Source organism: Schistocerca piceifrons, chromosome 5 (genome assembly GCF_021461385.2).
Source record: "Schistocerca piceifrons isolate TAMUIC-IGC-003096 chromosome 5, iqSchPice1.1, whole genome shotgun sequence".
Classification (NCBI taxonomy): domain Eukaryota; kingdom Metazoa; phylum Arthropoda; class Insecta; order Orthoptera; family Acrididae; genus Schistocerca; species Schistocerca piceifrons.
The window spans coordinates 66,001,712-66,029,159 of NC_060142.1; positions in this window are offsets into that span (position 1 = coordinate 66,001,712).

The window sequence follows — 27,448 nt, forward strand, 5'->3', positions numbered from 1 at the left end:
TGTAACAATGTACCCCATTGCAGCATATTTTAACTATCGAGTGTAGTTACTAATCCAGTTTCGAATCTGGATAAGCAACTAGCTTCTCTTTTCAACGGAAGGATTGTGTTATGCGAGTTTATATTATTCATATTAATTATAGCAATAAGAGTGTGTGTTGTAAGCACAGATGAGCATCCATAAAGTACCTAAGGTACAACCACAAGCAAACTACAGTAAAATAGACAGTAGTGAGTAAGCTTCATTTTTATCTTGTCCATCCTTCATAGGCAACTTGCATATATTGTTCCTCAGATATGCATTGTACAATTTTCTTTACATCGTCTAATTTCTTATTTTTCCTCTGAGCAGGTACACTGTACACTTGTTTATATGGACATGCCTCCTTCTCTAACTCAGTACCCTTCTAACGAGCACTTCTATTGATGGGACACGAGCCCGTGTTATACCAAAGATATGTTCAGATATAAAAATCAGTTATCTCTGATGAAGGTAATATGAAGGAAATTTCTTGTGATTTCATCAACAGTAACGTCCATGCGCAATCCATATATATAGCTTTACAATGCGTCCTAATATTTTTACTATTTAAAAAAATGTTAAAATGTGTGTGTAATTTTATGGGACTTAACTGCTAAGGTCATCAGTCCCTAAGCTTACACACTACTTAACCTAAATTATCCTAAGGACAAACACACACACCCATGCCCGAGGGAGGACTCTAACCACCGCCGGGACCAACCGCACAGTCTATGACTGCAGCGCCTGAGACCGCTCGGCTAATCTCGCGCGGCTTACTATTTCAAATACATATGAATTGCAAGTCGCATGTATCGGGGAGCGAATACCAAAGCATTCACATCAAAATAACATTACCATTTCGCCATGCGCAAGGACTGGTTGAAGTATGACGGTGTCTTTTTGTGCATCATGTTCCTCTCTTTTTACCAAGGAAAATCGCCAAAAAGCCATATGTTTTGAGAAGTCATTTTATTTAGACAACCAGTTTCGGCATCTCAATAATGCCATCTTCAGGCCACTACACACTCCAAATTAGATATATCGATACTTGCATAACTTCAGCCACCATTATCTAGATTCCGTGAGTTTCTTTTTGTGGTGTTACTTCGAAGACTTGACAACAACTCAAGTCTTCGGAGTAAACACTCCAAAAACGAATTCACAGGATTCAGATATTGATGGCTCCAACTATGCAAGTGTCGTTATGTCGGACTGTTTATACATGGAATGCGTAGGGGCCTGAAAATGGTACTACTGAGATACCGAAAACTGGTTGTCTAAATAAAACAACTTCTCAAATCATACGGCTGTTTGGCGATTTTCCTGGGTAAACATTTGATCGGCCGCTGTCCTGTGTCCATACTGGATCAAGAGACATGTATCACTCTCTGTCTCTCTCTCCCTCTCTCTCTTTCTTTCTCTTTCTCTCTTTCTCTTCCTCCATATATTTTTCTTTCTCTTTCTTTCTCTCTACGATGCACGGTCTTTTCAGAATTGAAGCATATGTCGTGTCATACTGTCGCTTATATCTACGCGGCAGAGCTTATATCTACACGGGATTAACCCATATGTATAATCCTTTTTTTTATTTCTAAGTATATGTGTCACGTCTTGTATTTATTTCCATGTGTATAGATATGAAAAACAATTTTTCCGTAGGTGTTCTGCTAACTGCCTGTCAACTTTTACTGCAGATCTCTTAGTCAATTTGGGAGCGGATGGTGCTATGATTCTAATAGTTCTCCATTCCTTTTAGGTTTCTAGGAAAGATCTCCAGGCACTTTATTCATGTTAAAAAAAGTTTAGGTTATGTCTAAAGTCTAAATACAGGTATCCTGCATGATCATGTCGAATCCTGATTTACCGAATTTTTTACATTTATCAACGTTGTTTCCGTTTGTCGGTATTATTCATTGTTTTCCATATTTTTCCATATGCCATACGTAAATGCAGAAGTGTACATACCGGGTGGTTATAATTTACCTTTCCCTATTTAACACGTGATAACACGGAAACTAATTACTGTACGAGTACCAAACTCGGTAGCATTAATGTCGAGAGTGTGGGCTGCATGATTTCCATGCGTCACAGCGCTACCGTCCAGTTCCAACTTAGACCACGAGGTGCCGTGATCACTGATCGTGATTTATAGTCTCACACGCCTGACCCGTCGCAGTGCACTTGTTGACGTGTCAACATGAGCTTAGCTAAAAGGAGCAGGACATTGTTGGTGAAGTTCTGTTATCAAAACAACAGTAGTGCTGCAACTGCGTTTAGAGAAAATCACCGGCTGAAAGGATTCGGAAGGGACCTCTTTCTCCACTTTCTGTGCGGAGCTTGAAGAAGAAGTGCGATTCAACTGGAGTACTGGGCGTCGCTCCGGAAAGAGGCCGACGACAGGTGGTTGATGAAATCGCTGTTGTTACGGCAGACAACCATGGGCGCCATTCCCGATCGTCAGGCAATGCGCGTGCTGTGTCACAACAGTCGAACATCCCGTGGCCCATTGTGCGCAAGTTGCTTTGAACCATCCCAAATGGTATTCCTACAAGATCTTATTCCCTTTGAGTTGTGATTGTGGGGCTACCTGAAGGACAGTGTTTAGTAGGGGGACATTCACACATGTGCTGATCTGAAGCGCAGGACATCAACAGAGGTAGCTGGCATACCTACGGACAAGCTTCATTCTGCTGTACAGAATCCAATCCTGTGCTTTCAAACTCTACTGGACACTGTTGGGCACCATATTGAGCCCCTTTTGTGGTAGTAATGGAATGATGTCCCGCAGCAGCACATTTAAAGTTTTTCAATTGAATTGATTCTGCATTATTTCTCTTCCCCATATCCTCAAAATTAATGCTGTCACGTTTGGTACTCGAATCGTCATTAGTTTCCGTGTTACAAGGTGATAAATGGGAAAGTTTAATTATAACCACCCTGTATAAGGGTGTCTCTCCTAAGAGGCCTCAGACGTTTTTTCTTTGGTGTTTCAGAAGATATTTGCAATTTCTTTTTCGCATCCCATTTTTCTTGCGACGTCCAGCATCGACAGAAAGCGAGAGTTTATTTCTCGTCAAATGAGCTTTGAGGCGGAATTTTTCGTGGCCATTAGAAAGAGCGAACAACATAGTCTAGTGCGATATTCGTTTTATCGATGAGTGTTAAAAGAGACACTAAAACACGAAGAATAACCTCTACTCCAGCAGCAACAGAACTGCCTGGGCCCATGATGACTGCTACCGCCAAGCATGAAGCGCTACTGAATCGCTGCTGAATTACTGTTTACACATTGTGTTTTACTGTCCCTGTTAAACATAAAACGAATATAGGAATACACTGTTTTTGCAGCACTCTGTTGGATACGCACGTAAAATTCCAATTTAAAAACAGTTTTGTTTATAAACAAACCGACGCTATCTGTTGACAATAGGTGTCGCCTGAAAGACGTGACGATTATTAGTAATTTCGGGTGACCTCAGTTACACAATGCAAAAACTAAATAGCAAATATCTACCGAAATGCCAGAGAAATTGCGCTTGATGACTCTTAATAGAGATACCTGACACATGCTCTTATTGCTGCTTTTGCCGCTCTTGCTGCTTTTATTTAAGAGTCAACCTATGGTACGGGGTCACACTGTAGCCAGAGTATGTGAAAACTACAGCTCTTCCTACAAATGTCAACACAACACTAAGTGCCAAAACCATCGCTAACATACATATGTACATCCATGGATTGCAGTGGTGGTAAAGGTTATACGTTTTCTGTTGTAATCACACACATACACACACACGCACGCACGCAGCCAGTTATGGTATTTCAAGTGTCAGTTTCAAACACGCCTCCACACAGTCTTCCCTCGATGGAAACGGCGTAATGAACAGGAACAGGAGGCAGCAGCAGGTCGTGGGTGTAACGGAGCGGCCCACTCCAAGAGCAGCTTCAAGATCAGCCACTTGGATAGCAGCTCAACGTTAAGCGCTTCGACAGCAGTTTAGGAAAGACTTTTGTCAGTTAGACATCAGCAGTCATTGCCCAAAATGATTACTTCGTATGTCACCCGTTGCTTGCGCCACATCTGTATAAGCCGGCCGGTGTGGCCGAGCGGTTCTAGGCGCTACAGTCTGGAACCGTGCGACCACTACGGTCGCTGGTTCGAATCCTGCCTCAGACATAGATGTGTGTCATGTCCTTAGGTTAGTTAGGTTTAAGTAGTTCTAAGTTCTGATGACCTCAGAAGTTAAGTCCCATAGTGCTCAGAGCCATTTGAACATCTGTATAATTGCCGAAGTATTGTAATTGTTCTTTTAGTAGTTTAGTTCTTTAGTTTTTGCTGTTTGTCTAGCGAACGGAATATTCAAGCTTCTTAGATACAAGAAGACTGACGACTATGCTGGACTAAACAGTGCTCGAAGTGGCAGCCGAGAGGTGGATCCGACTGTGTTCGGTGCGACATACCGTTAATATTAGATTCACAAGGCGCTATGTCTGGGACATTTGTAGGTGTGTATCTACCATGTGCTACATTTGAGCATTCTGCTCCGGGTCGATCCACCCGTCCAACCAGAAGGATAATGTTTGGGGTGGAGCGACCTGTGCAATAATTTCTGGATAATGTTCGAAATGGATCCACCCTGTACGATCCGGGGTAACATCTGAAACGTGGATCCACCTAGGTTAGATAAGGGATGCTGTTTGTGGTGGTTGATATTACAACATGCGATTCTGGGAATATCATTCGAGGTGGTTCCACCTACACAATAATACCTGAAAAATGTTTGATGTGGCTTCATCCATGTGTGATTGAGGATAGTTTACAGAAATGGATCAACCCATGGAATATCTGGCGTTGCTGCCGCCTTCCGCCTGCCTCCTCTAGCTTTCCACACCCTGTCTGCGACACTGCCTCCAGCTTCACTTGCGGGGAGGGAGTGGGGAGGCCCTGTGTAAATCTGACACAAGACACAGTGCAACTGCGCTGTGTGTCTCTGTGTGTGTGTATTTACAATAGAGTAGCACTCTAACCCCCAGAGCATCCATATATATATATATATATATATATATATATATATATATATATATATATATATATATATATATGTGTGTGTGTATTTTAATCTTGGTGTTGGCACTTAGTGTTAATATTTGGAGGAAGAAGCATAGTTTGTAGAACCCTGGCTGGGTTGGAACTCCGTACCACAGTTCGGTTCTAAATAAAAACAGCATGCCACATCCGGAGATATAATATATCCACCTGTATTTACATACGTAATATGGAAAAATATGAAAAGAAAGGTAAAATATCGAAAAAAAGAAAAATGTCGCAAAATGTAAAACATTTGGTAAAATGCAGATACGACACTGTCATACAAAGTATCTATACTTATATACAAAAAGTATCCAAATTGTTTTATGCCATAAGCACTGCATCAAACTGCCTGGAGACCTCTTGGATGCTTCCCTAGAAATGAAGAGAGAACTACACACATAAAAAAAAAGGTTTTGCATCATAGACGCACTCCCTTTCACTGTTCAGATGTCACTAAACTTGCCCAAAGATATAAACAACCATGCATGAGCAGCACCTATGAGACGGAGGGGGTCCGACAGCCGATCAGTTTCAGTTATTCCACGAGGAAGGAGGTACACGGCCCGTGTTCTCTGTAGTTAAACCATGCCTAGACGGTCAATATCGCTGTTCGATCGCGCCCGCATTTTTACTTTGGGCCAGGGAGCGCTCTCAACAAGTGTCTAGGCTCCTCGAATTGAACCAAAGCGATGTTTCCAGAATTCTGGAAACATCCCCCAGGCTGTGGCTAAGCCATGTCTCCGCAATATCCTTTCTTTCAGGAGTGCTAGTTCTGCAAGTTTCGCAGGAGAGCTTCTGTAAAGTTTGGAAGGTAGGAGACGAGATACTGGCAGAAGTAAAGCTGTGAGTACCGGGCGTGAGTCGTGCTTCGGTAGCTCAGATGGTAGAGCACTTGCCCGCGATAGGCAAAGGTCCCGAGTTCGAGTCTCGGTCGGGCACACAGTTTTAATCTGCCAGGAAGTTTCAAAGCGATGTTGTTCGGACACGGAGGAGATACAGAGAGACAGGAACTGTCGATGACATGCCTCGCTCAGGCTGCCCAAGAGATACTACTGCAGAGGATGACCGCTACCTACGGATTATGGCTCGGAGGAACGATGACAGCAACGCCACCATGCGGAATAATGCTTTTCGTGCAGCCACAGGACGTCTTGTTACGACTCAAACTGTGCGCAACAGGCTATATGATGCGCAACTTCACTTTCGACGTCCATGGCGAAGTCCATCTTTACAACCACGACACTACGTTGCGTGCTACAGATGGGCTCAACAACAAGCCGAATCGACCGCTCAGGATTGGCTTCACGTTCTCTTTGCCGATGAATGTCGCATATGCCTTCAACGAGACAATCGTCGGAGTCGTATTTGGTGGCAACCCGGTCATGTTGAACGCCTCAGACACACAGTCCAGCGAGTGCAGCGAGGTGGACGTTCCCTGCTGTTTTGGGGTGGCATTGTGTGGGGCCGACGTACGACGCTAGTGGTCATGGAAGGCGCCGTAACGGCTGTACGATACGTGAATGCCATCCTCTGATCGATAGTGCAACCATATTGGCGAGGTATTCGTCTTCATGGACGACAATTCTCGCCCCCATCGTGCATATGTAGTGAATGACTTCCTTCAGGATAACGACATCGCTCGACTCGAGCGGCCAGCATGTTCTCCAGACATGAACCCAATCTAACATGCCTGGGATAGACTGAAAAAGGCTGTTTATGGACAACGTAACCCACAAAACACTCTGTGGGATCTACGGCGAATCGCCGTTGAGGAGTGGGGCAATCTGGACCAACAGTCCCTTGATGAATTTGTGGACAGTATGCCACGACGAATACAGGCATGCATCAATGCAAGAGGACCTGCTACTGGGTATCAGATATGCCGATGTGTACAGCAATATGAAGGTCTCGCTGTATGGTAGTACAACTTGTAATTTGTGGCTCTCGTGAGCAATAAAAAGGGGGGAAATGATGTTTATGTTGACCTCTATTCCAATTTTATGTCCAGGTTCCGGAACTCTCGGAACCGCGGTGACGCAAAACTTTTTTATATATTTTTATTAGATTCACAGCACTATCTACTCCTAATTGAGTGTTAGATTTGCGCTAAAGGGGAGAGAGAGCTTGCAGATACTCTCGGAAAATATTTTTCGATTTTGTTATTTTTAAATAAATGGCATCCGCATATACTTAGAAATGAAAACCATTTACAGACAGGACAATCAGTAGAGATGGTTTTGAAAACAGGAGATATGAGAGAGGGTATGACACCACCTCTGCTTTGATAGTGAAATGATGTTGACAGAGAGAGAGAAAATGGTGACATCAAAAGACGTCGTTTGCCTAATTTTTAAAATCTATTTATGCTACATTCCCTCTCGCTGTTTCAGTTTTGGGAATTTCACTTTTTTCGACACATGGACAGCTGAATGTTTTGGAACACACAGTACACATGCTGGAGAGAGACAGTCGAATCTATAGTCAGCGCACATACTGTTTCATACCTCATCGCTAGCCTCACCGGGGTAGGTTATATCTCTCTCACGCAGCTGAATCGCCCAAGGGTCGCCGTAGATCTACCTGCCTGCCATCCCATGACCTTCTGTTGCCATCCTGTGTTTAATATTTTACGGTCACACATTACGAATATTATTTAAATACGCAGTTATCCTCCGGGTATGAAGTGACCTGAATACCTTTAAAATGAACTTCCTAAATTTGTATGCATTTGGGTGACACCATGGATACAGAAAAAAATCACTTCCTCTCTATCACTGGCTTTGGGGTTTCCTTGTCGCAGCACATACAAAAAAGAGTGTAATTCCATCCACACTTAGAGCGTATGACTAAAAGAGCACTTATTGGGTATTGTTGTCGAATCCACGCCCCTCTCCTTGGGCCTGGGGTATCCACCTGGCAGCACACATACAAATTAGTGTAACTGGATTACAAGCCCAATCGCATTCTAAATGTATGACCAGAAGGTCACGTAGCTTGTAGTGCTGCCATCACGATCTTTACCCAAGGTTATGGTGTTAAGGTGAATAATCATCTTCAGTTAAAAAAAAAAAGTTTGCTGATCGAGGTCGTTCCGTTCGTATTGCCATGCTAAGACGCATTCCAGTGTTTGTCCTATAAATTTTCGATTACTCAGACGGACTGATGTAGAATCTGAACCAGCACGTTGGGGAATTAAAGTAAATGTTGACGTATGTGGATGTACATACATTCCACGTAATCAGAACGGATAATTGGTTATAAAACTGTCTATATGTTTATATTGTTAATTCCTTAAGCTGGCAATCGGTTACGCAAACTCATTTTCGAATAAAATATTGTATTCTGTGATCTTTACTACTAGTACAGAGGGTGCATACACTCAGGGTAGACGATGTAAGTCTAGATTATATGTATTATTTTATCAAAATACAAGACTTACCTCTACTTAAAATAATACGAGAAACCCATACATATGACGACCTTCCATGCTAAGGTAGCATTACCAAATTTTCCCATATAGTTATCGCGCTGGGAGCGGCATCTCGCGTTTTTTAAAGATATCAGAGCAGAAACTATAGTAAATATACACCTCTACGCATGCGTTTTTGGTGTGCTGAGGAGCACTACGCATGTTGCTTATCGTTTCTGGCCCACAAGCCCCTTAACACATGGCCCTGGGGTACTCCCATCACAGCACACACACAAGTAGCGTAACTGGATTGCACGTCCAATCATATTTAGAAGGTATGACCACAACCCTGTGTGGCTGGAAGTGTCGTCATCATGACCTTTAGCTGAATGTTTTTGCTGCTAGTATAAATGACCATCATCAGAAAAAAAACTGTTATTGGTAATGCTCTTATCCTAAGATGCATTTGCGTATTCGTCCCATATATTTACAGTTACCAAGACTCATTGATGTGGGGCCTAAACTAGCGTCTTCCGGTGAATGAAAGCAAATACTGTTCACTTTTGTGGATCTAAATGCACTTCAGATAATCAGAACCAATAACCGGTTACAATGCTACGCTTCTTACGTCTGCAACTTTAATTATTTAACCTGTAAATCGATTACATGATCTACCAAACAATAATGCTGACAGTTCTCCTGTGAACTACCTTATAGTATACGACTGCCTATTCACAGTAAGCAAACTGGTGTGGGATACAATGCCTTGTCGAAATTTTTTTTTAATGTTAAGAATATGGAAAATGCTGGTGACAGTAAATACAAAAACTCAAAGAACTATACATCTGTAAAGGACGTGACTACCTTGCTGGCAGAGATATTAAACAAATTACAACTTTCACATACATAAATAGGCAGACTTAGACCATTACCTATTAAAGATTTCGTATATGCAGTCTATGATCGTTCTCCAACTTTGTCTACTGGGATGTTGCATTAGATTATGTGTTTTCATGAGCTGATTACGACTTCTTTTCTGGTTATGACTCTAAAATTCGAATACATAAGTATTATACATTGAAATGGTGGACTGTACTTTTACTGGATTACACGGTAATGCATACCACCCTTCGATACTCTACCGTTAAGAAAACAGGGCCCAAAATGGTTTATAGATCTATGCAGAGTATGCCTATAATTTTTAACTTAAAGATCGATTACACAGAACAGTGGTAACTGGCAGCCGTTTTGTAGACGATCTAATGGCAGAACTCGAAAATGCTCTCCCAGGAGACTGATGTTAATTCGTACGCACCGTTACTTCCAGTGGAACGAAGACTGGGAAATATGTTCTGTTATACAACTGCACATACAGGTCGCTGAAGCATAGCCTTCTCAGATGTGTTATGGTTCCACCATGTACCGCTAATTTCAGTATGGTGTTGCAAAGAAATACCTATCATTACCCATCGATCTATTCTTATTTATCACGTGCATAACATGTATAGGATTTTCGTGGTGTGTTACGACAAATATAAAGGATTTGCTCGTCAGTCAGAGACACTTAACAGGTTGTAGTAATAAATGGGCCTGTAATTATCACAGAATTTGTTTACTGATTGTGAGAGAAGTCTTCTGCTTAGTAGAAAGTGTATTATAGCATATTCGCAAGCAAGGAAAGATCCACTGCCATAAAGTGTGGCCTGTAAACTTATAAAATCACATTACGTGATTCGTTCGTCTGTCTGAGACCCGCGCCAAGTTGGATTAACAGACGCGGCATATGTTTACCCTATCTTAAACGTATGGTCGCTAAACATATCACCCAGCTGTAAATCCTACAAGATGCAAACATCACACGCAAGGATTATGGGCTATTTCCAACCTATAGCCCCATTGAAATTCCAGCTGGTTTCCAACTATAAGAGCGATCAACATCACCCCGAAGTGTTATCCGTTGTTAAACGCCGACATCAGTTGGTCAGTTCACTTCCAACTCCGTGTCCAGCATTCTTTCTTTATGTGTTTCGATTTCGTTTCATGGGTCTGGCACTTGTATTTCATATTTCATCAAAACATGATAACCATACCAACAACAACAAAAACAACACACACACACACACACACAAACACACACACACACACACACACAGGCATGCACACGCACACTACGATGCTAGTGAAATCCACGTTTCATACACGGCACCAACCAAACACTACTTGATGCTTCCACACACGATGCGATACAGCGTCACGTATACTGTTATCTTAATCTCAGAGATCAATTTATATTAGATAAGCTTCCGCGACCCTGCGTGAAGTCGAACTTTGGAAGGCTGCAGTTCAGCATTGCGACTGGAACACCAGATATAACTTCCCGTTATAGTGTTGTGGGGTACTACAGTGGTTACCATATCAGCTCCACATGTGTGCGAACGTCTTGAAAAGTAGCGAAGTTTTTTTTTTGTTTCTAAATAGAATCAAAAGAGTTTCAGTATTCTTTTTATTCAATCAAATCGTTTCAAATTATTTCATCCGATTCTTTGTCGCATAACTTTCACTACCCTATTGCCTTTATTTGCTTTATTTTCTTCCCAATCATTGTTTTTTCGTTTGGAATCTGCCAGTGTCACCCATAATCCGCAACCAAGTGCCAACGAGGACTACTCACCTGCTGGTAACGCGGTAACCTGTATAGCCAGTGTGGAGACAGTTTCAGGTAACCAATGATAGCGAGAAATTAGAGTTTGCTTTTAGCGCTGAAACTGAACTTTTTCTGTCTTGAGTTTGCTCGTAGAGGTTAACTTTAAGAGCTGTGAACAAAGAGTCCGTATCCAGGATGAGGTTTTCACTCTGCAGCGGAGTGTGCGCTGATAAGAAACTTCCTGGGAGATTAAAACTGTGTGCCGGACCGAGACTCGAACTCGGGACCTTTGCCTTTCGCGGGCAAGTGCTCTACCATCCGAGCTACCCATGCACGACTCACGCCCCGTCCTCACAGCTTTACTTCTGACAGTACCTCGTCTCCTAACTTCCAAACTTCACAGAAGTTGTGGCTAAGCCATGTCTCCGCAATATCCTTTCTTTCAGGAGTGCTAGTTCTGCAAGGTTCGCAGGAGAGCTTCTGTAAAGTTTGGAAGGTAGGAGACGAGGTACTGGCAGAAGTAAAGCTGTGAGGACGGGCCGTGAGTCGTGCTTGGGTAGCTCAGATGGTAGAGCACTTGCCCGCGAAAGGTAAAGGTCCCGAGTTCGAGTTTCGGTCCGGCACACAATCTGCCAGGAAGTTTCAAAGAGACCGTGGTTGTAGTTCTACAGCAGCTTATTGAGTGACGGTTTATCGGGTAAACATTGCACATTGCTTGGTTGTGGTTAGCGTAGGACATAGGTTGAAACTCAAGGCTACACAAAGCATCGTCTGCCACAGTTCAGTCGTTGGTCACTTAAAATCCGTTGTTGACAAAGCATCTCGCATTTCCGACATACCTCGCAGCGGCCGCATAAAATAACGCTCCGTGTTATACATTAACGCCACTTGTAAAGTGACCCGCCGTATGTGTGTTTCAACTAGAACTGAGCAGCAGCTAGGAATCAATGTCGCAACACTGTAGTAGCAGGTGACAGAAGTGAGCTATCAAGGAATTTTAATTGGACTGTAGTTGTCTCATTTACCGCAGTCCAAGACAGCGAAGGTAAAAAAGAAATTAAAAAAATAGTAAAAGATTTCGTGATTCCTACCTAGGGCCTTCTCCTTTTGGTAGCATCAGGTTCTGAACGTGACTCCAGTATTAGCAAACTTATTCTTCATCATAAAGGACGAGTAAACACGGTATTCTAAGAAACAGGTGAGAGATGGACTCGCGGTAAAATCTTAACGCCCAACACTTTGCATCTGAAGATATTATTGTAGCGAGTAATATAGTGGTGTTATTGCTACTAAATGATACACTTTGGTTAATAAAACTATATTACCGAATCCAGCAGCTCAAACGTCATGTCCAGTGATTTATATGAGCTGTGTAGTAAAAATGATGTTAGAACGGTTTGCTGTGTCTTCTTCGTACAGCATTCAGGAAGCCCACAAGCATGTATGTCTAAGTGCTTGGTCTCCTTTACGCGCGGCCACCTTAAAATGGGAGAATTATCTGGAGAAAGCACCTGCACATCTTGATAGTCATTCAAGGAATTTCTTGACCGTTAACGCGACGGACACACAGTGCGGGGATACTATGATATGGAGGATGATTTCCCACAGTTACTTTTATCCAGTGACATGGTGGTAGTCCCCTGGGCCAGCGGTCGCCAATACGGAGAGGTGTTAGGATGGGTGTTCGGTGGTCGCAACTGGCCAGTACTCCCTGGCTGGCTGCACCTGCTCCCCCAGGAACCACTGCTGCGGCAATTCCTGTGCAGAGACACACAGCACTATGTCCGATATTTACTCGGAGATCTATCGGCGGTACGTGAAATCTGCAGCTCTCTATGACTGCATTTTATCGTACAGCAATAGAGGTGTCGTGACTTCTGTGTGTCCCTATGTAGGTAAGTGTAAATAGTTAACTTTTTTGCAACGCTATGACCACTGATTTCTCGGTCTTTTTTTGTGACGAGTACATACTTATTAGCCACGACATTGTGACCACCTCGCTAATAGCCACTACATTCACTTTGGTATGGATAACAGCAGTGACACGTTGTGGCAAGGAAGAAATCAGGATTTGGTAGGTTGCTGGAGGCATCTGCACACACAAGTCGCCTAATTTCGTAAATTCTGGGGAGAGGGGCGATGAGCTTTGACGCCACGTTCCACAGACGCCACATCCCAGACGTGTTCGATTGTTTTCAGACTCGTGGAGTTGTGGGGCGAGCACATCAAGCAGAACTCGCCAGTGTGTTACTTGAACAACTCTGTCACACTCGCGGCTTTGTGACACGGTGCATTGTCTTGTTGGAAAACGCCACTGGCGCCAGGAAAGATCATCATCATGATGGGGTGCACATGGTCTGGAACCAGTGTACAATAATCCTAGGCCATTATGGCGCACGAGCTGCACTGGACCCATGGATGCCCACATGAATGTTCCCCGGAGCGTAACAGAGCCGCCGCTAGTTTATCTCCATCACGCAGTACAGGCGTCAAGGAGCTGTTTCCCCAGAAGCCAACGGACTCAGGCCGTCCCATTGGCATGACGAAGAAGAAGGCATAGGGATTACCAAGTAATACAGCATTCTGCCACTGCATCAGCAATCAGTGCCAAGGGTCATTTGCCCGTTTCAGTCGTAATTGCCAATGTTGTGGTGTTAACATTGGCACATGAATGGGTCGTTGGTTGCCGACACCCATTATTGGGAGTGTTTGGTGCACTGTGTATTCAGATACTTTTTTACTCTGTCCAGTTTGAGGTTAGTTCCGCCGCATTTCGCTGCCTATTCTATTTTACCACTCAGCCAGGCCTACGACATCCGACATCTGTAACGAGTAGTGGCCACCCAATCCAACGATGTTTGGACACGGTTTCACCACGTTCTGAAAAAATTGACCACATCACTCCTCGAACACCCGACAAGTCGTGCAATTTCAAAAATGCTCGAGCTGAGCCTCCAAGCCATCACAATCTGCCCTCAGTCAAACTCAGACAGATCATGAACCTTCCCCATTCTACATACGAACTGCACACTAGATAATAGTACGTGTACCATGTGTGTTTCTAACAATCATTCCTCGCCAGGTGAAGTTGCTATCACCTGGACGGGCTATATCAACAGTAGGTTATCGGTCATAATGTTGTGGCTCATCAGCATACATACATACACACACACACACACACACACACATATATATATATATATATATATATATATATATATATATATATATATATATATATATATATGGTAGTCCATTGATCGTGACCGGGCCAAATATCTCACGAAATAAGCGTCAAACGAAAAAACTACAAAGAACGAAACTTGTCTAGCTTGAAGGGGGAAACCAGATGGCGCTATGGCTGGCCCCCTAGATGGCGTTGCCATAGGCCAAACGGATATCAACTGCGTTTTATTAAATAGGAACGCCCATTTTTTATTACATATTCCTGTAGTACGTAAAGAAATATGAATGTTTTAGTTGGACCACTTTTTTCGCTTTGTGATAGATGGCGCTGTAATAGTCACAAATATGGCTCACAATTTTAGACGAACAGTTGGTAATAGGTAGGTTTTTGAATTAAAATACAGAACGTAAGTACGTTGGAACATTTTATTTCGGTTGTTCCAAATTCATACATGTACCTTTGTGAACTTACCATTTCTGAGAACACATGCTGTTACAGCACGATTACCTGTAAATACCACATTAATGCAATAAATGCTGAAAATGATGTCCGTCAACCCCAATGCATTTAGCAATACGTGTAACGACATTCCTCTCAACAGCGAGTAGTTCGCCTTCCGTAACGTTCGCACATGCACTGACAATGCGCTGACGCATGTTGTCAGGCGTTGTCGGTGGATCACGATAGCAAATATCTTTTCCCCACAGAAAGAAATCCGGGGACGTCAGATCCGGTGAAGGTGCGGGCCATGATATTGTGCTTCGACTACCAATCCACCTGTCATGAAATATACTATTCAATACCGCTTCAACCGCACGCGAGCTATGTGCCGGACATACATCATGTTGGAAGTACATCGCCATTCTGTCATGTAGTGAAACATCGTGTAGTAACATCGGTAGAACATTACGTAGGAAATCAGCATACATTGCACCATTTAGATTGCCATCGATAAAAATGAGGACCAATTATCCTTCCTCTCATAATGCCGCACCATACATTAACCCGCCAAGGTCGCTGATGTTCCACTTGTCGCAGCCATCGTGGATTTTTCATTGCCCAATAGTGCATATTATGTCGGTTTAAGTTACCGCTGTTGGTGAATGACGCTTCGTCGCTAAATAGAACCCGTGCAAAAAATCTGTCATCGTCCCCTAATTTCTCTTGTGCCCAGTGGCAGAACTGTACACGACGATCAAAGGCGTCGCCATGCAATTCCTGGTGCATAGAAATATGGTACGGGTGCAATCGATGTTGATGTAGCATTCTCAACACCATCGTTTTTGAGATTCCCGATCTCGAGTAATTTGTCTGCTACTGATGTGCGGATTAGCCGCGACAGCAGCTAAAACACCTACTTGGGCATCATCATTTGTTGCAGGTCGTGGTTGGCGTTTCACATGTGGCTGAACACTTCCTGTTTCCTTAAATAACGTAACTATCCGGCGAACGGTCCGGACACTTGGATGATATCGTCTGGGATACCGAGCAGCATACATAGCACACGCCCGTTGAGCATTTTGATCGCAATAGCCATATATCAACACGATATCGACCTTTTTCGCAATTGGTAAACGGTCCATTTTAACACGGGCAATGTATCACGAAGCAAATACCGTCCGCACTGGCGAAATGTTACGTGATACTACGTACTTGTACGTTTGTGACTATTACAGTGCCATCTATCACAAAGCGAGAAAAGTAGTCCAACTAAAACATTCATATTTCTTTACGTACTACACGAATATGTAATAAAAAATGGGGGTTCCTACTTAAAACAAACGCAGTTGATATCCGTTTGACTTGTGGCAGCGCCATCTAGCGGGCCAACCGTAGCGCCATCTGGTTTCCTTCTTCAAGATACACGAGTTTCGTTCTTTGTAATTTCTTAGTTTATTGCTTATTTCGCGAGATATTTGCCCCTGTCACTATCAGTGGACCACCCTGTATTCTATGTCATCGAAAGTATCGGGACACCTGACTGAAAATGGTTTACAAGTTTTGGCGCCCTCCATCGGTAATGCTGGAATTCAATATGGTTTTGGCCCACACTTGTCTTGATGATAACTTCCACTCTCGTGGGCATACGTTCACTCAGGTGCTGGAAGGTTTCTTGGGGAATGGCAACCCATTCTTCACGGAGTCCGGCACAGAGGACAGGTTTCGATGCCGGTCGGTAAGACTTGGCACGAAGTCGGCGTTCCAAAACATCCCAAATGTGTTCTGTAGGATTCATCTCAGACTCTGTGCAGGGCAGTCCATTACAGGCATGTTATTGTCGTGTAACCACTCCGCAACCCCCGGAGTGGGATTCAGTGACAGTCACTGCCACCTGAAGAATTTAATACGCTACTGGAATGTCACTATGCACGTTGGACCTGCGTCATCCGGTGATTCTTATGGTCTAGGTGTGGATTTGTGGCATGCTTTTATTTTTAATATTTCCACCGATTTGTTTTGATCTGTGTTGCGTTTATTACCATGGGCAGGAGGTCACATGACCAGAAATGAAGTAGAAGTAGCGCCAGTTATGCCAGCAACCAGGTTGGATGGCGTTTACACCTATAATAATGCAAATTTCTCGGCCACTACTGAGTTGCAGCAGTGTTCACAGCTATATACCATACGTTAGCATTGGAGGGGCCGGTTACCCCAACAAGAGACTTACTTTTCGGTCGGGTGGTCAGCTCTAGGTGCGTATTTTGAGGCACTGTGGTAATTCTTACATACGCACACACACACACACACACACACACACACACACACACACACACACACACACACACACACACGTAAACGCACATATTGAAGTGGTGCCTTATCAATGATAAATAATTAGGCTGCATGCTCCACTGTGATTGGCTGACAGCATCATGGCATCGGCGTGATGTGACGCTGAAAAAAATGAAAATGAGCGTTTGGCGTCATTGGCCGGAAGGCCCCTTACAGAGCAGGTCCGGCCGCCTTGGTGCATTTGACGCAACATGGGCGACCTGCACTGGGGCGCCGGATGGGGTTGAAATGATGATGAAGACAACACAACACCCAGTTCCTGAGCGGAGAAAACCCCCGACCCAGCCAGGAATAGAATCCGTGCCCTTAGGACGGCAATCCAACACGCTGGCACTCAGTTATCGGGGCGGACATGTGACGTTGACAGAACATAAAGAGAGAACTCACGTAGTTGGATAAAACAGAGTTTTGGAAAAACACGAAAAAATTTGGAAAAATACACAGAATTGTGGAAAATATGGAAAAATATTGAGAATTTTGGAAGAATATGTAAGACTGTGGAAAATGTGGAAAAATATGGAGACTCGGTAAAACTGTTGAAGAATGAGACAACTTACGTATTTGTGAGAGTCTCGCCTCTGCTGGGGCCTCGACAGACGAAAATTACCTGATAATAAATTGTTATTAATAAAGTGCCATAGCCCAGAACACAAGTGAAATGACTTTACGTAATAACATTAATTTGTTTTTAACATTAGACACAGCTTCAACCTTCCCCTAAGCTGCTCAGCTCCAGATTGAACCTCACTCACTGAATTATCCTATTTGTAAAAGATGATGGGGATATGGTGCTTCAGCCTCATCGGTCCATTTGGGAGAAAAAGTGATTGAAAGAGAGGAAGGGAATGGTTGTGGTTCCCCTGGGTGACCTTGATCAATTCTTGGTGGTTCTCCAGGAAACGTGGAGTGGAGGGGGGGGGGGGTTACCCACCAGGGCAGGTGGGTAACCTAACACTGGACCAAAAGAGAATCCCCACATGACGACAAGCACTAGTTAGTAGAGATTCGTGCGGCTGTGAAAAGATCTATGGGCGAAGCATACAACTACCACCGTCACACCTAAGCAAAAGATATTGCAGAGAACGCGAGAAAATTCTGGTCTATGTAATATCACTAAGTGGGTTTAAGGCTTCCATCCAGTCAGCAATCTGGTGCGGCAGTAGAAGATAGGAAAAGGAAAGGCGAAGTTTTAAATTTCAAATTCAAGAAATCGTACAAGAACCGTACGAACATACAGTTGTTCGACCACCGAACAGACTCTTTTATGGACGAGATAGTAAGAAGCACGGTTTTAGAAAGCATCGCTCGCGCATAACTGAGCTTGCTCTTTTATCACATGATTTACCGCGGTCCACTGATGAAGGGTGACAGGCAGATTCTATATTTATAGAGTTCCAGAAAACGGTTGACACGCTGCCCCACTGCGGACTGTTAAAGGAAGGTACGAGCATATGGAACAGGTTTCCAGTTACATGAGTGGCTCTAAGTCTTCTTACGCAACAGAACCCAGTATATTGTCCTCGATGACAAATATTTACCAGGGACAAGGGCATCGTCGGGAGTGCCCCATGGGAGGGTGATAGGACCGCTTGTATTCTCTATATACATAAATGATTTGGCAGACGTGGTGGGCGCCAGTTTGAAGTTGTTTGCTGTTGGCTGATGATACTGTGGAGTATGGTACAGTGTCGAAGTTGAATGACTGTAGGAGGATACAAGATGACTTCGACAAAATTTCTTGTTGGTGTGGTGAATGACAGATAGCTCTAAATGTAAAAAAAAAAAAAAGTTCATGCGAAATGGTAGGAAAAACAAACTCTTAATGTTCGGATACAGCGTTAATAGTGCCTTGTTTTGCACAGTCACATCGTTTAAATATCTGGGCAACGCTGCAAAGAGATATGGAATGGAAGGAGCATGTGAGGATTGTGGTAAGAAAGACGAATGATTGACTTCGGTTTACTGGGAGGATTCTAGGAAATCTGTAAAGGAGACCGCTTATAGGACGCTGGCACGACCTACTCTTGAATACTGCTAGAGGTAACAGGTCGGATCAAAGGACATCGAAGCAATTCAGAGGCAGGCTGCTGGATACGTTACTGGTATGTCGGAACAAAACGCAAATATTACGGACATGCTTCGTGAACTCAAATGGGATTTCCGAAGAACGTTATAGAGAACATTTAGAGAACCGGCATTTGAAGTTGACTGCAGAACGATTCTATTGCCTCCAATTAGAGAAATTAGTGCTCATACGGAGGTATATTGATAGTCGTTTTTCCCTCGCCCTATTTGCGAGCAGAAGAGGAAAGGAAATGACTGGTAGTCGTACGGGATACCCTCCGCCACCTGTCGTAAGTGTCGACGTAGACATATAGAAACGAAGAAGGATTACCGGACCGGTTAAATGGAACTAACAGCCCTATGAGTACTCAATACGGACTGAGGATAAACCGCAGAAAGACGGAAGTGATGGGGAGAAGCAGACATGAGTGTAGGAAAAACTTATGTTCGTAATTAATTATCAAGAAGTAGATGAAGGACGTTTCTTCCCTAGGGGGCAAAATAATACATGAAGGACAAAGCAAGGAGGAGGTAAAAAGCAGACTAGAACAGGCTAAGAGGGCATTCGTGAACGAAAGAAGTCTACTAGTGTCAAACATGGGCCTTAATTTGAGGAAGAAATTTCTGTAGGTTTAGGCACAGTTAATTATTGTTTATGGGAAAACCGAAAAACTAGGGAAACAATGCGTTTGAGAAGTGGTGATACACAGGGTGTTACAAGAAGGTACGGCCAAACTTTCAGCAAACATTCCTCACACACAAAGAAAGAAAATATGTTATGCGGACATGTGTCCGGAAACGCTTATTTTCCATGTTAGAGCTCATTTTATTACTTCTCTTCAAATCACATTAATCATGGAATGGAAACACACAGCAACAGAACGTACCAGCGTGACTTCAAACACTTTGTTACAGGAAAAGTTCATAATGTCCTCCGTTAGCGAGGATACATGCATCCACCCTCAGTCGCATGGAATCCCTGATGCGCTGATGCAGCCCTGGAGCATGGCGTATTGTATCACAGCCGTCCACAATACTAGCACGAAGAGTCTCTACATTTGGTACCGGGGTTGCGTAGACAAGAGCTTTTAAATTCCCCCATAAATGAAAGTCAAGAGGGTTGAGGTCAGGAGAGCGTGGAGGCCATGGAATTGGTCCGACTCTACCAATCCATCGGTCGCCGAATCTGTTGTTGAGAAGCGTACGAACACTTTGACTGAAATGTGGAAGAGCTCCATCGTGCATGAACCACATGTTGTGTCGTACTTTTAAAGGCACATGTTCTAGCAGCACAGGTAGAGTATCCCGTATGAAATCATGGCGGTGAATCGAGGAAGTACAGTACATACTGTCGAAACTAAAATGAGCTCTGACATGGAAATTAAGCGTTTCCGGACACATGTCCACATATCTTTTCTTTATTTGTGTGTGAGGAATGTTTCTTGAAAGTTTGGCCGTACCTTTTTGTAACACCCTGTAGAAGAAACCTGAGAACTAGGTAAAGTGGTAGCATAAAAAATAAGGAAATGCTCCGCAGAACTGGCGATGGTAGGATCTTACGGAGAAAACTGACAAGAAGAAGGGACAGGATGATAGGACATGTCTTAAACATCAAGGAATAACATACATGATATTAGAGGGAGCTGTAAAGGGAAAAACTGTAGGGGAAGACAGCGAGTGGAATATATTTTTCAAGTAACTGATAACTTAGCGTCCAAGTGATTCCTAAACCGCTGACGGTTGGAACTGATAACTCTTACGGCTAACCGAGCAGGGTGGCGCAGTGGTTAGCACACTGGACTCGCATTCTGGAGAACGACGGTTCAAACCTGTCTTCGGCCACTCTGATTTAGATTTTCCGTGATTTTCCTAAATCGTTTCAGACAAATGCCGGGATAGTTCCTCTGAAAGGGCATGACCGCTTTCGTTCCCAACCCTTTCCTAATCCGAGCTTGTGCTCCGTCTCTAATGACCTCGTTGTCGACGGGACGTTAAACACTAAACTCCTCCTCTGTATGGCTTATCCCCATGATTGATCGCCAATGATTGTCTTTGCATGTAACTTATCGGTACCGGATCTTCCCCTAAATTATGAGAGCCCTTGATTACATTAGTTTGGTAATTTATTACCCCAAGAATAACTCTTTCACCTACAGCGCCGTTCCTGTTGCAAACAGTGCTATTCCGCTTCTATGGACTCCTAGTACCGGCTGCGCTTTTTCACTGTGCGTGCGCGTGCTAAGCAACGACCACTATTTCCGTAGGCATGTACCATTTCGGGTCGCAATATATTCCGCGAAGTCACAAACATTGCCTTTCTTATTTGTGATCGTAAATTCTTTTGAACTGTTTTAGACGGAATGAAGCAACATTTGAACGATGATCAAATTTTGGAGTTATTGTATGTTAGTGAAAACTCTGGTTCATAGGGCGCACAACATGCAGCCGAGTGTAGCGACTATGAAACGATAAATGTCTGATTGTGAAATTGAAAAAATGAGTGCGCAGAATGCATTCCACTGAAAAAAATATGTTCTGACTGTGATGAATTAATCAAATGCCATAATTTAGAATAGGACAGTTTTCGTCGCTTCATCTGAATCGTTCACGTACCTACCGTCATTTTTATTGAAAGTCATTTTTATGTCTTATTTAATAGTTTATTTAACTGATCATTATTATTTAATCTCAAAACATATTTCTGAACATTGTTGAAGTAGATTTTCTTTGATTTTTAAGTTAATTCCTAAAACTTTTTTTTGAGAGGCCAATGTTAATGGAAAAATGTTAATTGCTGGTCAGATCATGTTCTCCTTCTTAATAAAGGTTGATTTTTTATAAATAGATGCGTTTCTTTTGCTGATTATTTAACAGTAGTTTAGAAAAACGTCAATAGAAATAGCGAGTGTAGTTAAGGGTTAATACAATTGTGTTTGTTTTGAGTTACCTGCCAGTGATCGTACCATATATCGGTCCTTTGTAATACTTTCTGAAATTCATCACATTTTTCTGACGTTCCGACTTCGCTTAGCGCAAGAGAGCTCGATCGAGCTTCCGACGGAAACTTCCCCAAGAGGCTACTTGCTATTGTTAATAACTTCCACTTACTGTGTATTGGCCAGAGACAAGGGATGGAGTGTCCTTCCGCTACCATAATATTTTTCCATTGACGTTTGCAACAATACCTCTCAGCTTTTTTAAGAACAAACCAGTAATCCCCAACCTCGATACTTTAGACAATCGAATTGCGGTGTATAAAGCAGCTTCAAAGGTTTGATTACCTCACGAAAGAGTTAATGTGTTAAAAAACTGACATTAAAACGTAAAACCTTCGTAGTTGAAGACTCTCCATTTTAAGAAATTCTAATTTTTCATGTATCTCAATATTTATCACGTCACAATATAATTTGCACGTACGTCTTCTTTTTCTTCCTTGCGTTGCCTCTGTCGGTTTCTCTACGGAGTCACCATGGTTGTTTGGGGTTTGACCATGTTAGTTAATAATCGGATTCAATTCCTAGTGGCACCAAGCCCCTGCCCCCTCTCCCTCTACCCCCGGTTTTGTGTGCTCCATCTGTCTGAGACTGCAGTAAACCACTGTTTAGGGGGAGACAGTTTCCTAAATGTATGAGAAACCTGTATCGGAGGCGCGACGTGACTAGCACCCAGGTACTCACTTAGCTCGATGTGGGAAACCGCTTCTTGACGGACACATCGATTGTCGGCTCCCTAATCCCGGATGCGGCCCGTTAACGTGCACAGTTATCCGGGCGGGAGATATAGTGTCGCAGGTACATTCAGTGGTATCTAAGAGCACCGTCTGCAAAATGTGTTGCGAATGGAATTAGTAGTAAATGACGTCGTACCTGATCCTGAAGTTTCACTGCGTGAATTGCAAAAATATAGTAAGCCATAAACTTTTTCCTTTCATTATTTCGCGGCAGCTGTCAACGACAAAAAGTTGGTACGGGTTTGAAATTACGTGTAAAATTTGTAAGATGGCGTTAAGTGCTCTCTTCCTCTAACACCGCATGAATATAGTCCGCGTAATTTGCGTGCCATGAGTTGCGCTCTCTCAAGACGTGTACACAGTTTCCAACGTAAATACTTGTATTATTCTGTTAAACCTGTATACCTATCACTGAGCAGGTTGTGATAAGATTCTAAAGTTTGTAAATTCGATTAATTGGCCTAATTACACGAAATACTGAAAATCAGATTTTTGTTCCCCTTTAAAGCCGTCAGATAGGAAACTTGTAATTGGAAGGGGTTTAGTTACAAAGATTAAGGGACTTTGACTAATGTATGGCTTGTTCATGTCAGCATATCACGTTAGAGCTCAGACGTAACTGACTGTTCTCGCGCTGAGGTATACGTTAACGCTGTGGATAGACTGTGGGCTGTCCCTTAGCATACCTAGCGATATATCTAAATCTATCGTCATTTATAACGTGAAATATAAATATACTTCTTTAACGAATTTTTCAAGGTGTTTTAGTTTCAGTACCACCTGTCCGGATATTTCCAGCTACGAAGCATTCCACGTCAACAAGACTAGAGCTAAAAATTCGCACCGAAGATCGATTGCTTTCGTGCAGAATAGGAATCCAGAGCCCCAGGCACAAAAATCACGATACAAGGTTACTGACCAAGTGCTCTGCCCATGTCTTGGACAGTATCGTTCTTGGGACACGCCTAAGGCTGCCTTGACGTACGGAACGAACGAACGGCTGGCAGGACGATAACCTGTGACGAGGCCAGTCCAAAATTGCGATTCATGTTTCGATAGACATGAAGCGTGTATTAACTGCCGGACTGCATGCATTCAAAAGCGTATGTCGTTCCTATGTTACTTCGGTGCCGTTTCTTTCAGGCGTGGAAAGACGCCGTACAGTTATTCTAACAGTCCAACTGGCACCTCAGCTGACCTTGACAGTTACTACATGCGAACCTAGAATATATTTTCGCGATCTCATGCACCAGGACAATAACGGCGAAAACGTGGGCAGTTTGGGAACTGCGCAATGCCACTTTCACTGGTGGCTTTCGCCACACGTACTAGCCGGCGCAGATTTTTCCTGTAAACATCGTGCTTTAAGCAATGTATGTTTGTTTAAGACCAAAGGGCAGCAGAAAACAACATAGAAACTCACGTTGCAGACAAAGGGAAAAGCATATTTGACAAAACGCCCGCCCGAGCAGATTGTAATATGACGGATATTTATTTCTTATGTTGGGAGATCAAGAACAGAACTACTCTTTTGCTTTCGTATCAGTATATAACTCTCGCCTAACGGAGTGGTAAGTTACCTTATTACGGTCTGTTCTAGATGGAGGGCTGGTAGGATACTGTCATTTTATTTTACGAAACAAGTTTTCCTTTAAGTTGTAACCGTCGTTACGTCTTCCCGTTCACAAGGCAATCTAATTCTCGTTAAGATAACCCCACCCTCTGGTTCTTGACACACATGAATTCCACAGTCCAGCTCCGCAGAGACACAAGTAACTGCCACACGAAATTCCTTATCAGGCTTTAATATCCTGTCCGCAAAGTATGTGCTTTAACGACTTTAAAATTCCGTACTTCGCATGTATTTTGAGTTGAAGTTTCTAAATACACTCTCAGAAAAAAATCAGTACACCCTTTTAAAGGTTTTCAATTTACTCAAGATTTATTGTTGCAACAGTGCATGTGAGGTACATGAATTGATTATATCTATAGATCAATAGGACGGGCGTTTCTGAGGTACCAAGTACCGATCCATGCAGAAACATCCAGATTAGTGCTTGGTGTAACATTTACGGGCGCAAATGCAAACGCTGATTGTGGCATCCAGCCGCTCATGCAGGTGGTGAATACCGTCCTGGGATATGTTGTGCCGCGCCTTCTCAAACTGTTAACGTAGTTCTGTAAGAATTGTTGGTAGACGAGTTTCAGTAGCCACTTCTAGTTCCATCATATCCCACACATGCTCGAATGAAGACAAGTCTGGAGATAATGCTAGGCGGGGAATCTTCTGCACGTCTTGCAGAGCACGTTGAGTTTCACGGGCAGTGTGTGGTAAAGCATGATCCTGTTGGAATAACACATCACCCTCCTGTAGGAAGAACGGCAAAAGGATGAGTGTAACAATACTCCTCACGTACCGAGCGCTGCTTACCGTCCCCTCCAGAAACACCACATCATCAGGTCTGGGGTGGGGCCAGGGCGTTTTAAATGAATAAACTCTACGAGACAGCGCTCGCCAGATCTACGTCGTACATGCAAGCGACCATCACTTGCGTGCAGACAGAATCTGATTTCATCGCTGAAGACGGTGGCCCGTCGTTCCATCTTACAAGTGATCCTTTGACGGCACCAGACGAACCGTGTACGTCGATGTTGTGGCGTGAGTGAAAGTCGAGCTAGAGGTGTGCGTGTCCATAGTCCAACTGCTAATAATCGGTTCGCTACCGTTCGTGTTGTGACGCCTGTCCGATCTGTCACTGCTGAACTTACTGGAAGATGATCTTGGTGACCTCTGTGCTACGTGGCCATCCAAAATCTCTTCTACAGGTGTGGGAATGTTCACGTGGTGACTGATACCAGCATCGTTGCAGAACTCCTGCAGCACGTTCAACTTGCGTGGGAATTCTCCAAAAGGAGCATTCCACCACAGAGAAGTGCACAATTTGACCCCATTCAAACCTGCTTATTTGGCTGTAGGAAGCACGAGTGCGTGTCTGTGGCATGACTGCCTACTTATTTCACACGCTTGCACCACACTGAGCCCTCAGCAGTGACCATTCCCTATTAAAGTGTGGACACAGATGTCGTTCTGCCAGCTACGCCACACTCTGCGTGTTGGCTGACGATGTTGAAACATTTATCAGTACATCTACTATCCCCCAGGTGCTATATACCTTCATCGGATCTAAATCGACGCAGTCTTCCCATGCGTAATAATTTTTCTTTCCGGCAGTGTTGATTAGTTTTATACGGGATGGTCCATTGATAGTGACCGGGCCAAATATCTGACGAAATAAGCATCAAACGAAAACTAGCTTGAAGGGGGAAACCAGATGGCGCTATGGTTGGCCCGCTAGATGGCGCTTCCATAGGTCAAACGGATATCAAATGCGTTTTTTTAAATAGAAACCCCATTTTTTATTACATATTCGTGTAGTACGTAAGGAAATATGAAGTAATTGGACCACTTTTTTCGCTTTGTGATAGATGGCGCTGTAATAGTCACAAACGTATAAATACGTGGTATCACGTAACATTCCACCAGTGCGGACGGTATTTCCTTCGTGATAGATTACCCGTTTTAAAATGGACCGTTTACCAATTGCGGAAAAGGTCGATATCGTGTTGATATATGGCTATTGCGATCAAAATGCTCAACGGGCGTGTGCTATGTATGCTGCTCGGTATCCCAGACGATATCATCCAAGTGTCCGGACCGTTCGCCGGATAGTTACGTTATTTAAGGAAACAGGAAGTGTTCAGCCACATGTGAAACGCCAACCACGACCTGCAACAAATGATGATGCCCAAGTAGGTGTTTTAGTTGCTGTCGCGGCTAATCCGCACATCAGTAGCAGACAAATTGCCCGAGAATCTGGAATCTCAAAAACGTCGGATTTGAGAATGCTACATCAACATCGATTGCACCCGTACCATATTTCTATGTACCAGGAAGTGCATGGCGACGCCTTTGATCGTCGTGTACAGTTCTGCCACTGGGCACAAGAGAAATTAGGGGACGGTGACAGATGTTTTGCACGCGTTCTATTTAGCGACGAAGCGTCGATCACCAACAGCGGTAACGTAAACCGGCATAATATGCACTATTGGGCAACGGAAAATCCACGATGGCTGCGACAAATGGAACATCAGCGACCTTGGCGGGTTAATGTATGGTGCGGCATTATGAGAGGTAGGATAATTGGTCCTCATTTTATCGATGGCAATCTAAATGGTGCAATGTATGTTGATTTCCTACGTAATGTTCGACCGATGTTACTACACGATGTTTCACTACATGACAGAATGGCGATGTACTTCCAACATGATGGATGTCAGGCACATAGCTCGCGTGCGGTTGCAGCGGTATTGAATAGCATATTTCATGACAGGTGGATTGGTCGTCGAAGCACCATACCATGGCCCGCACCTTCACCGGATCTGACGTCCCCGGATTTCTTTCTGTGGGGAAAAGATATTTGCTATCGTGATCCACCGACAACGCCTGACAA